The following is an 11,686-nucleotide window of genomic DNA, read 5'->3' on the forward strand; positions in this document are numbered from 1 at the left end:
ACATGGCTAATTATATAAAAACCACAAAATTCCAAATTTCAAACTTAGTGTGATCACAGACTAAAAAAAAATATCGAATTTATATTAAAATTTTTTTAATTAGAATTTCTATAAAAATGTTTGGTATGCAGTTCTATAGCCTTCTAACATTTAGTGCAAGTGGGATGATGCGAAGAAATCCCGTTGACTTTTGATATTTTGCTTGCTGGCTGTATTGTGCATTTTCTTCCATATAAGCAAATTGAATCGAACATGCTTTGTATGGAAGGGAATCTATAACACCATCAGGAAAAATCAAGAGGATTTATATTATTTTACATATTAATACAATTTGTTTCGCTCCGACACGAGTTGCTATTCGTACAAAATTTCCGACAAATACATAAAAATGACAGCTACGTCGGATTCAGGCATACCAACATTACGAATTGCGAAGATGGCCTACGAACTTCGAAACTGCGATACGACAACACGGATTTCAGCATACCAATTTTACGATTCGTAGCAAAATCGAATCTACGACGGATTACAGCATAGGGGTGTAAGCCATTTACCATAAAATCTTAGAAATCTTAGTAACGAAGTAAATCTATATTTAACCATTGCGCCATGATGTATCGGATTTCCAAATATGTGGCCAAATTATTCTCTAAAAATCCACACCACCCTGTTAGGACCTGCAGTCAATAAAATATCTATATTTATACAGGTGGGCCAATAAGATGGATCGGTTTCCATCGGTTTTGTAAAACTACGTACGCTTCACGTTCGGATTTCCAAGGTCTTCCATCTCTTCCGTGATAAATAAGAGTTGAAATGTATTCTTGCAGTGATGAATTATCACTCACACTCCACGATTGTTCACCATGGCTTTCAGATGCCGGTTCTATTAGATACATTGCTTTCACTTTCAAAACAGCTGCCAGCAGCATAATTCTCATCTTCGCTATCAAACTCCTGACTAAGCATGTTTTCGCCATCGCTTTCATCAAGAACGTGTTAAGTTTCGTCCAGTATTAGTTTCTCCTTGTCGCCTTCGTACAACAAAAACAAATGCGAGCAAGACTTTTTACAATGAAAAAAATATATAAATTTAAGCACTGAAACTAAATAAAGATTAAATATTATACTTTCACAATCAAATCTAATAAGAGATTTCTGTGTCTACATATTAAACACTTGTGGGTTGGTGAGTTACTATTTTTGTAAAATGGTTATAAATATTAAACTACACCTTATCCAACAGTAGTTCAGCAAAACACAAATGTATTTCAGAAAAGGGCAAACGTATTTCAGAAATGGGCAAATGTATTTCAGAAACGGGCAAATGTATTTCCGAAAAGCACAAATGTATTTCAGAAAAATATTTTTAGACTACAGTTATGCTTTTCTGAAATACATTTGTGCTTTTCTAAAAAACATTTGCCCCTTTCTGAAATACATTTGCGTTTTTCTCAAAATCATTTCAACTTTTCTAAAATACAATTGTGTCTTTCTGAATTTCATTTGGCTTTTTCTGAAATACATTTGAGGTTTTCTGAAATACATTTGTGCTTTTCTGAAATACTGTTGGAAAAGGTGTAGTGATGCTATAAATATTTTAATTTCACGTTTAGTAGATGCATAAAGCCTTGGTGATAAAATTAGATGATGTTTTTTTTCGTAAAAATAAAAACTTTGGGTTTTATACGGAAATTAATTTTATTAAAGTATGTCCGCGAGACATTTGTGTGTTGTTAAGGGTTAAATAGTATGAATTTAACAGACATATAAAATTACCTTCGTATCGAAAAAGTCACATTTACAAATGCAAATACATATGGCGTAAGAACACTTTAAAAAGGACTATGTTCTATTTGACGTATGTCGAAGATCAAGTAGCGGTGGCGACCGCCTATTGATAGATAGATCGGTTATATGCATAGCTTGATAAAAAGGTGTTCGCACGAGGCGATTTTGTGTTCAACTTTTGAGTTCAACTCACGCAGGGTTGCACGAAAAAAAAGTTGAATGGCTAAATGTTGGCTGGCGACCAACTTTGTTGAAAGGCCGTTCAAGCAAAATTTGAATGCAAAGTTGAACAATGCAAACGCCTTTTTATGGCGAATATTTTGATATTTTTTTATATTTTGATATTTTTAGCAATTCAATTTTTTTTTCGTGCAACCCTGCGTGAGTTGAAGGCAAAAGTTACCTGAAAAATCGCCTCGTGCGAAAGCCCTATAAATAATACATACATATCGCACCCTAAATCAAAAATAGTCACAACTCAAAAAATCCCCAATTGTTCAGGAGAAGCAAAAAACTGTTGATGGTGCGCAAGCGGCGCAGGCAAAACAAAAGCAGTTTTTAAAGTATGGTGATGAGGAAAAAATTTTGGTGAACGTTAGATATGTATATGGTCTGTAAACTGTTTTATGGAAAAAAATAAATTTTGAAACATTTTGAGCTGTGACGGTTTTTGATTTAAGGTGCGATATATTTAAAGCGATAATTTAGACCTTTTACCTGTTTTATTACACAAATACTCCTGTGTTTATCGTCTCGATCATTCACTGATATACATTATTGATAATATAGACTTAAAAAACAAAAAAAAAAACACAATATGGGTTTTCATCAAAACAGGGCCTGCAGATAAGTACGTAATTTTCTTAAAAAATTGGTAAATTTCCACTCGTTATTGGCGAAACATATGCATGTATATGCAAGAAGCCAACAAATAGTATATAGTAAAGAAAACTCAACACACTTTTAAAGAGATGGAGCACTGATCATGTGCCATTAGTTTAATAGCAGGTCTTTTAGATAATTTGATGATTTGTTAACGGGATCCCCATTTTGTTTTTTTTTTTTCATTCTAATGTGATATGCGTACATGCATGCTTTTAATTTATGTGTCAATGTCATATAAAATTGATCATCTTTCCTACTTGCATATACCCAAATCTATTTATTTGATTCGACATCACCAGTGTTTGTTTTTAAATGCTCTTTTAAGTTATTTCGAAATCTCGGTTTTATATTGCTTTTTTGTATTCTTTTTTTTGTTTTTTTGGTAACAAACTAGTTGTATTATATTTTTGCATTTTTTTCAAAATGCGGTAATTTCTTATAAATCGAGTTTTTTTTTAATTCACTACTATTTGGCTTCAAATATAACTTTCATTTCATTTATTTTTAGACATTAGTTTCACAAACATGCATTTACATTCATTTTACTTTGATTTAGGAGGAGCAATTTGTCTATATAGGCATGTATACACATTCATTCCTTTTTTGAAGTTAGGTGTTATTTTAACTTTATTCGTTGTATTCGAAAATTTTGTTGTCTTGAATTACTTCTAAATATGAATGTTTGATTTTATAAATGTAGATTATTGCGATTAGCTTGAATGCAGGCATTAAATGATTTTAAACTAATTCAAAATAAATGAAATTGTTAAAACTACTCTTATCGCTCGCTAGATTTGATGATGTTGCCCATGCAAATCAAATTGCTGGTGAAACCGGCTGTTAGAGTAAAAAGTTGCTATGTCCACTTTTTCTAAAAAAATATATTTTATTGCAAGAAGCAAGAACCTTTTTTGCAAGTTTTTTTTTTTTAAATTTACTATTCGGATTTGCTAAACTACAAATCTGCATACTCAGAAAATTTCCAGAAAATCTGATTAAAAAGTTGAAAATTTTCATGAAAATTTGCTGAATTTTCGCGCGTTTTGCTCAAAGTTTAGGAATTGTATTTTTATATTTTTTGTTGTAGAATGAACCATATTTTTGTACGAAGTTAGCGGAAAAATATTAGAATCAAAATTGTGAAAAATTTGCTGTGCCAATACTTTGTTCCGGCAGTGTACATAATTTATAGAAAAACTATATCGAGAGCTCAATTTTCACAAAAACTACTTTGTGTTGTTAAAAACCATCTGGGACTTACCTGTCATCACTGATGTTAATTCTGACTTTGAAATTTAATAGTATATTCTTCTGTCAAGAGTCATACAAGATCAGCATTAATATTACCGATGACAGTTAAGTATTAGGTAGATTTTATATCAGAAATCTCAGTTTTGTTAAAAGTGCAAATAGAGGGTATTGAATATAAGCTCTCGATATTCAGTAATAAAAGTAATATCAACTTGACTGGTTCTCCTAATGATAGTTTATTGCACCGGATTTCGTCTGTCTAAAAACTAAGAACTATTGCAGAGGTTTTATGTATTAACAAAATTATGTACACTGTATGGCAGCGCTGGGTAAATGCAATTACATTACAATTACAATTACATTCCTCAGTAATTGTAATTAGGATTCAATTCCTTCAGTTCACAGCAAATGAATCGATTGCTTTTTCAATTCCTTGAAGTAATTTCAAATGGAATTGTTTTTTTCTTTAATTACATTACAAGGAATTTCATATTGTAATTAGAATAAATTACGTGCTAGTAATGTAATTTTTTTTTTAAATTCCTTTGAAAGGAATTGAAAATGTAATTGATTTTTTTCGAATTCAATTCCTCAAAGTAATTTAAAAAGTAATCGAAAAATTTATAAAAAGAAAAATATTACTGTTGAATTGAAGTAGCTTTGTTAAATTTCTTGGTTGGTTGCTAACTGCCTTGAATAAATAACTTATACCTAAGTAGTATTACTAATTGGACTTTAAGGAAACTGAATAACTTAAACAGTAGCTGTTCAGTTTATATGGTAACGGTTAAATTTTCCAGATCTTACCGCGAACGCGCTTCGCGGCAGATCAAACCCATAGATGTCGAAGCAGGCATAACCCGCTTGGACTGTTGCTGCCTTGGGCACTGCTGTTCTCTTGGACTAACCCATGCGTATATTATGGTACCCTTAATTCTTACCAAAATGGCGTGCATCCTGGGGCCTTTGAAGTACTCTTACTGGTATCCCTCTTACCTCTACTGCGTTACAAATTGACGAGCTAAACATGTTAAATGGGCTTGAACCAGTTAAGTGAACGAAACATGTTCATAAACAAGTTAAATCGCATGCAATTGTTGTTGAAAATTGAACCAGTTAAATCATTTAACTCGTTTGAAAACCAGTTCAATGCAGAGTTGTATCGGAAAGTTTCTGCTCCGGCCAATCAGAAAGACCCAAAAGCTTTCATTTGACATCTCAACATTCAAAAAATTTATATTCTGAAAAATATTAAAAATTTAAAATTATCAAAAAATATCAAAATTGTATGCATGTCTGCCCGCCAAAAAAGAGGCCAATGCGGTAATTAGTTATTTCCCATGAGGTCTCATCGTACGCAGAGATAAATAGTGCATACGAACTAAGCATTTTGAAGTCTCTAATTGATCCGTATGCGTTAATATCATGAAGCAGAAATTCGCACAAAACAAATTGAAACACAAAAACTTGATTTTGAATTATTTTTTTTTTCAAATGTTTATTGGTAACGAAATAACCGTCAAAGTTAACTCCAAATGTCCAATGTGGACGATTGCGTTTTCCAAAAAGCTCTTTTTCATTTAACAAGTTAAATGGGGCCAATTTGAACGTAATATAAGAGTTTTATAAACAAATTGCATTGCTATGGCTAAATTTTGATGATAACACTGTAACGACATAAAAAAAAACTCCGAGACACGTAAAATTAATTTTGAGTAGTATGTTTTGCCGTGGTTTTTGAAGAGCTTGTGCGCTGTTGTTGCAGTAAAATGAAGGTTTTTGATTTCTTAATCTACTGAAGGCAGAAAAACCGGGAAGGTTTATTAAAACGGGTCTGTTTTATATTGATTGTATCTGAATTTTTAAATCTTTATATATTTTTATGAGAAATTAATTTTTAAGCTACTAATATCTAAGTTAAACTTATTATATTTACTGTAAAATTTTCAGTACTCTCAATATCTTGAATTTTTAACTCTTAATATACTAATCTTATGGATTAACGGCTCCCAAATTCGGCCAAATCTAAATTTGATTCCAAATCAATATATTTTATAAAATGAGTTACAAGGAGTGGAAATTTAACTCCATAACTCTTAACTAATATATCTTTGTATAGATATTAGTATATTAATTCGCTAAATTTAACAGTGGACCCTTAATATTCACTTAACCTTAAATTAGTTTGAACATGTTATTACATAATGTTACAATTTCCAAATAGGTGGCAGCCCCCCTCAAAAATATTTCCAACGAGTTATCTTTCTTAAACCTCTTTATTTCATATCCATATTAGTAATATTTTATTTATTTTATCAATGTAATTTTGTGAAACTTTCAAACAGATGGCAAACCTTCCTCAAACATATTTTCGGCAGTAAGCCTTCTTAAAACTCTTTAGTTTGACACCCACATGGCAATATTTCATTTCTTTTGTCTATTTGACTCTTTAACTTGATACCCATATTGTAATATTTCAATAATTTTATCAATATAATTGGGTTTAAAAGTTTAAAATAGTTAGCAACACTCCAAATTTTTGCGATATCATTGGTTCTGGTATTATACCGAATAATATAAAAAAAAAAATATTCAAGCGGTTCACACGAGTTTGACGCGTGAATAACACCATTTTGATTGAATAAGATTATCCTTGTACATACCTCGAGTAATGAATCATTGAATTCACTCAAAACTATAAACGACTCAGATGACCAATGACCTAGAGTCCTGCACATTATATTGCAATTATTCAAAGCGTAATATTAATAATATAAAAATAATATATAGATATACATAGAAGATATCCAATGTGTGCTTTCGTTTTAACTTTGACCACAACAAAATTCCACATTGTACATTCGTGAATGAACTTTCACGTTCTCGATTACTTTTACAATTCCTTTGAGTAATTAAAAAGAACTAAAGTATCTTGCAATTCCAGGTAATGGAATTAAAAATAAATCAATTACATTTCGATTCCTTTCAAAGGAGTTGGAAAAAAAAGTTACATTACTAGCACGTAATTTATTCCAATTACAATATGAAATTCTTTGTAATGGAATAAAAAAAAAAACAATTACATTTGAAATTACTTTAAGGAATTGAGAAAGTACTCGATTCCTTTTCTGTGGACTGAAGGAATTGATTCCTAATTACAATTCCTTGTAATTTGTAATTGGTAGTAACTTTAATTCCTAAAGGATTCATTACGACCCAGCTCTGTGTATGAGTTAATCAATGGCAATCGTTGGCAAGCTAACAAGTAGAAAAGCAAAACTGAAGACAACAGATTCGATGTGTGCCAGTAAAGTTTGAAAAGCAAACAATACAAAAATATAGAACTATAAACCAGATTTGCTTATGCGCGCTTTTGTTCGCAAAATTTGTTGGACGTTTTCACATAAAAGTGTTTCATGGCGAATCAAAAGTGCCTTTAATTGAAATAAGTACTTCCAATAAATATTGTCCACAATACTAATATGCAGATTTGTATTCGATTTTCCTCTGAAAAATTTAGCCATCGTTAAAAATATGATCTTCTTAGTTGAGTTTTATATAGATACATGTATTTTTAAAATGCCACTTGTTCTGGTATTCATATTCAACCTACATACACGTCTTTCAAACAAAAAGATAATGCCCTAAAACCATTATTAATAACATAAATGTAATTACTACTTACATGCTCTTGTCCAAATTATTGTTGAGCATTTATAAGCGGATTTAAAGTTACCAATGTTCAAAATTAATAAACGGCAGAAGAATTGATGTAATACACAAATGTAGCGGGCAAAAACTAAAAACGAAAAAAGGAAATTCGTTAGTAAGAAAGAAAACAACAGGGTTAAACTATAACACATGCTAGAATAAATTAAAAACTTAGGTTCAAAATAACGATCATATTAAGTAGTTGGGAATAACACGGTACAACAAAAACAAACAAAAAAAAACAAAAACCCTAGGTTTGAAAAGTGTGGGTGTATTGGAGCTGTAATTAATGCGGCAGTGTTACTTTTTGTGAAAGAGTTCAAGTTCTACCCAAAAATTCGGGCAACTCTGCCTACAATACATACATCAAGCATTCGAGGAATAAAATTTTGACAATCAGTTGCTCATTATTGGCAAACCAAAAGCAGCATTTCACAGACCAATTTCTACCAAGCTTGGCACAGTTGTAACGGTTCAAATTTTTTATACTCGGACAAAAATCACGCCCACATGCCATATACCGGTAATTTATACACCCCATGAGTACATTAAAGCATCAAGGCAACACTTTTTTTCAACATAGTTACTTTAATCTTTGTTGTATGAAAATATTAACCCTTTAGATTTCCAAGAACGTAGTCTCCTCAAGTAGCCGTAAAACAGTATTATAGCAAGTAATTTTTAAGCAAAAAAAAAACCGACTTCAATTCTCATATAAAAATTTAAGATTATCGTTAATCTATTCATGATCTTATTGTGAATCGATAATAAAGCTATTTAACACCAAAATTAATTAATTTATTCCCGAAAAGTAATATTTTCGTTTTTACAGCTCAAAACATGATAAAAACATAGCAAGGTAGAACCGTTCTCTCAATTTGTCGGCCATGATTTTTTTTTGAAGTTTGCCAACATTTTAAACTCATATAAAAGTGAAAATAAAAAATAGAAATTGTTCGAAAGTTGCTTGAGATTGAAAACTGAAAATGTGTGTGTGAGTTTGTGAGTAAATTTAAAAATTAAATTGTTTGGAAATGTCAAGAATTTTAAAAGTGACTCTAGCGGTTCTACACATTTATCATGGCTCAAAATAATGAATGAAGAAAAAGTAAGGAAATTTTTGAAAAATCATTGAACAGTAAAATATAAAAGTAAAAGTGAATTATGTTTACGAAAAAACGTTCCTTTAAATCAAAGTGTTTCACCACAATCTAATGATCGGATTTAAACCAAATTAGAATGGGACCACCTGTGAGGTAACACCTTTCCTTTATAAACTTTCTCAGTATTAAGTGTTTGGCACTGAAGCTATTTAATAATATTGTTGTTGCCCATTTAAATCCAAATAACGTGTGTTACACTGTTTAAGGGAGAAATAAAAACACCTCTCCTGTAAAATTTGCCTTTTGTTGCTAACGATAAAATCTAATAAAAGGATCAATATTACGCCGTATTGATTTTGAGGAGAATTTCGAATATGGGACTCGTAGGAAAACAAAGATAATATCAATATAATAAAACAGGTAATTTTAAGCAAAAAACAAAACCGACTTCAATTCTCATATAAAAATTTAAGATTATCGTTAATTTCTTCATGATCCAATGACCGGACACACCTGTGAGGTTAACACCTTTCCGTTAAAAAAAAATAACTATTGTGAAGTCGGTTAATAATCTCACATTGAAATTTTCGTTTTTAAATAATATTTCAAACATAAACATGCAAAGAGGTACAAGCAAATGAAATAGTTTTTAAACAATTTCCGATTATTATTATTTATATACATGAGTATGTATATATTATTTTTCCGATTATTATTGAGAGTTATTGTTTTTTGAGCAAATATTTAATTGGATCTTTATTATTGGACAAAGAATAGACGCAATTATCTAATAGTTTTCGTAGATTTTTATATTTTTATTGCATATTTCTCATATTACTACTGAGATAATTCACTTTTTATAATATTCATTATTTTAGTTGCATAAATTTTTCAATATAGCACTTAGCAAAACAACAAAAACTAAAATATATGTTTGAGTAATATAAGCAATGAGAAATCCGTAAACTTTTATATTTCAAACAATAAATGGTTTATTAATATTTTTGCCATCAACTTGAGTTTGCAAAAAAAAAAAATATATATATGCATATGTGCATACATACATATACATACGTATGGATATGTATATATTTAGATTGCTTTTCAACCAAAAATCATTATTGTAGGATTTCACATTTGCTTACTATTAGGTTATCTGTTTAAAAACCATTATTCTCCAGTGAATTTTATTGTTGTAAAGTATATAAAATCTAGGTGGGTGCGAAACCACCCCCTGTTATTTTTATGCAGCACATTTACAATACAGCTCTATAACATAGCTTTTTTAATCAAATTTATAGTATATATGACAATTGCAATATGCAAAAAAAATTTCTGTGCAAGCCTATCGGTTAGCCTCTCAAAATTTTGGAATTATATTACAATTTGCTACAACGGATAGAATGTGTTTTCAACAAATACTTCTCATTATTTTATATTCTTTCTTCATTATTTTAGATAAATTTGGAAAATGAGCGAAAACTCACTTGCAAAGGGTACACATACATAATACAGTTATTTCACAATTAGTTTGCGTACAAAATTGATTTTTACTTTATATTTTATTTACCTTAAGTACATACATATGACTATTGTCCTTGTTTTTTTAATTTAAGGTTAAGTGAAAATTCTTAGGTATGTATGTATATAAAACGAAGACATTTATAGTGTAGCAAATAGCTTTTATTTAGCTGTTTGGAGAAAGATTACTGATTGATTAATGTATCTATATGTGTATAAAGTGCTGTTTCTTCACAACATCATAGTTGAATTAGGCAAATTATTCTAAATATTTTTTTTAAGCTACATATACATTATATTACTTGTAGATAACGAAGACGTGAATGCTAACTTTTGAGAGATACACCCCTCATTTGCTTAGTTCTACGAGTGCATCAAAAAGGTAATGAAAAAGTGTATATGTATTTATTTTATAGAGCATAATCCTCTGTCATAGATCTTTTTAAAACTGGATTGTTACTTATGTGTCGCATTGGAAAATATACCGACATGACTACGGCTATACTTATTATATAATTAAAAACCAATGCATGTACAAATGACTGCATACTCAATACAGCTTTAAATATAGTTCCAATTCGTGTTTTACTTACAATATATGGTAAGAGAATACAAACAAACAAAAATTCGTTGAAAGAAAGTTGTTAAAAACGCATGATGTAATTTAGATTTTATGAAAAAGGTGCAAAAGAAAAGTTATATATATTATATGACTTTATGTGGGTCGATTATGCATGGCAATCGAACTTCAGTCGCGTTGCCAGCGGCTGAAATTGTATTACAGATGGAAAGTGAAAGCGGGCAACTGAGTCAGTATATTGGCAACTGCGTGTATTATTCTAGTTGCCGCGGAAATTTTGATTGAGGAAATGTATTTATTTTTTTTTTTAACTGTTTCTAAGTGTAAACTCAAATCTTGGTTACAAGTACCCCAAAATTCGATATTCTTCACTTAACTATAGTTGCTATTCATAATACAAATTTTTATTTTAGTGGCGTTGCCCAACTGAGGTGGCGTTGATATCCATAAACGACCCACTATTTTAATTAACGCTATTGATAAATTAGTAAAATAAAGTGCACTTTAAAACTGATAATTGGTTTTAACATTATTTTGATTTTGATTATGCCGTTGCAGTTTTGCTTATTTTTTTAAACTGAATACAATGCTCTTTATCTTCCAATCAAAAACATTTTCCGTAGCTGAGCAAAACTGATAAAACACTGAGATCGTTAAACTTAACCATATTTTCTAAGGAAATAGAATTTCATATAAAAATTATACAATCTGGTTTGGCTTGACCCAAAGTTGCAAATCAGTTGAAAATTAATAACTTTTTCGCCGAATTCGGAGAACGTTTATCAGCTTGAGAATTTCAACAATAAATATCATTAAAATGTGTGTATTACTAATTTTTTAAAAG

General features: G+C 30.2%; 1 long non-coding RNA gene across 1 annotated transcript in view; it reads left to right on the forward strand.

Annotated features, from left to right (window-relative positions):
- The first annotated feature begins 6,954 nt into the window (after positions 1 to 6,954).
- Positions 6,955 to 11,686, forward strand: part of LOC108367384 (uncharacterized) — a 16,204-nt gene continuing 11,472 nt past the window's right edge. The window contains exons 1-2 of the long non-coding RNA XR_001848242.1: positions 6,955 to 7,151; positions 10,377 to 10,384. This is a non-coding gene — a long non-coding RNA (uncharacterized LOC108367384). The remainder of the gene's footprint in view (positions 7,152 to 10,376; positions 10,385 to 11,686) is intronic.

The sequence above is a fragment of the Rhagoletis zephyria genome, unplaced genomic scaffold, assembly GCF_001687245.7.
Source record: "Rhagoletis zephyria isolate East Lansing unplaced genomic scaffold, Rhagoletis_zephyria_1.1 Rzeph_scaffold_02661, whole genome shotgun sequence".
NCBI classification, from domain to species: domain Eukaryota; kingdom Metazoa; phylum Arthropoda; class Insecta; order Diptera; family Tephritidae; genus Rhagoletis; species Rhagoletis zephyria.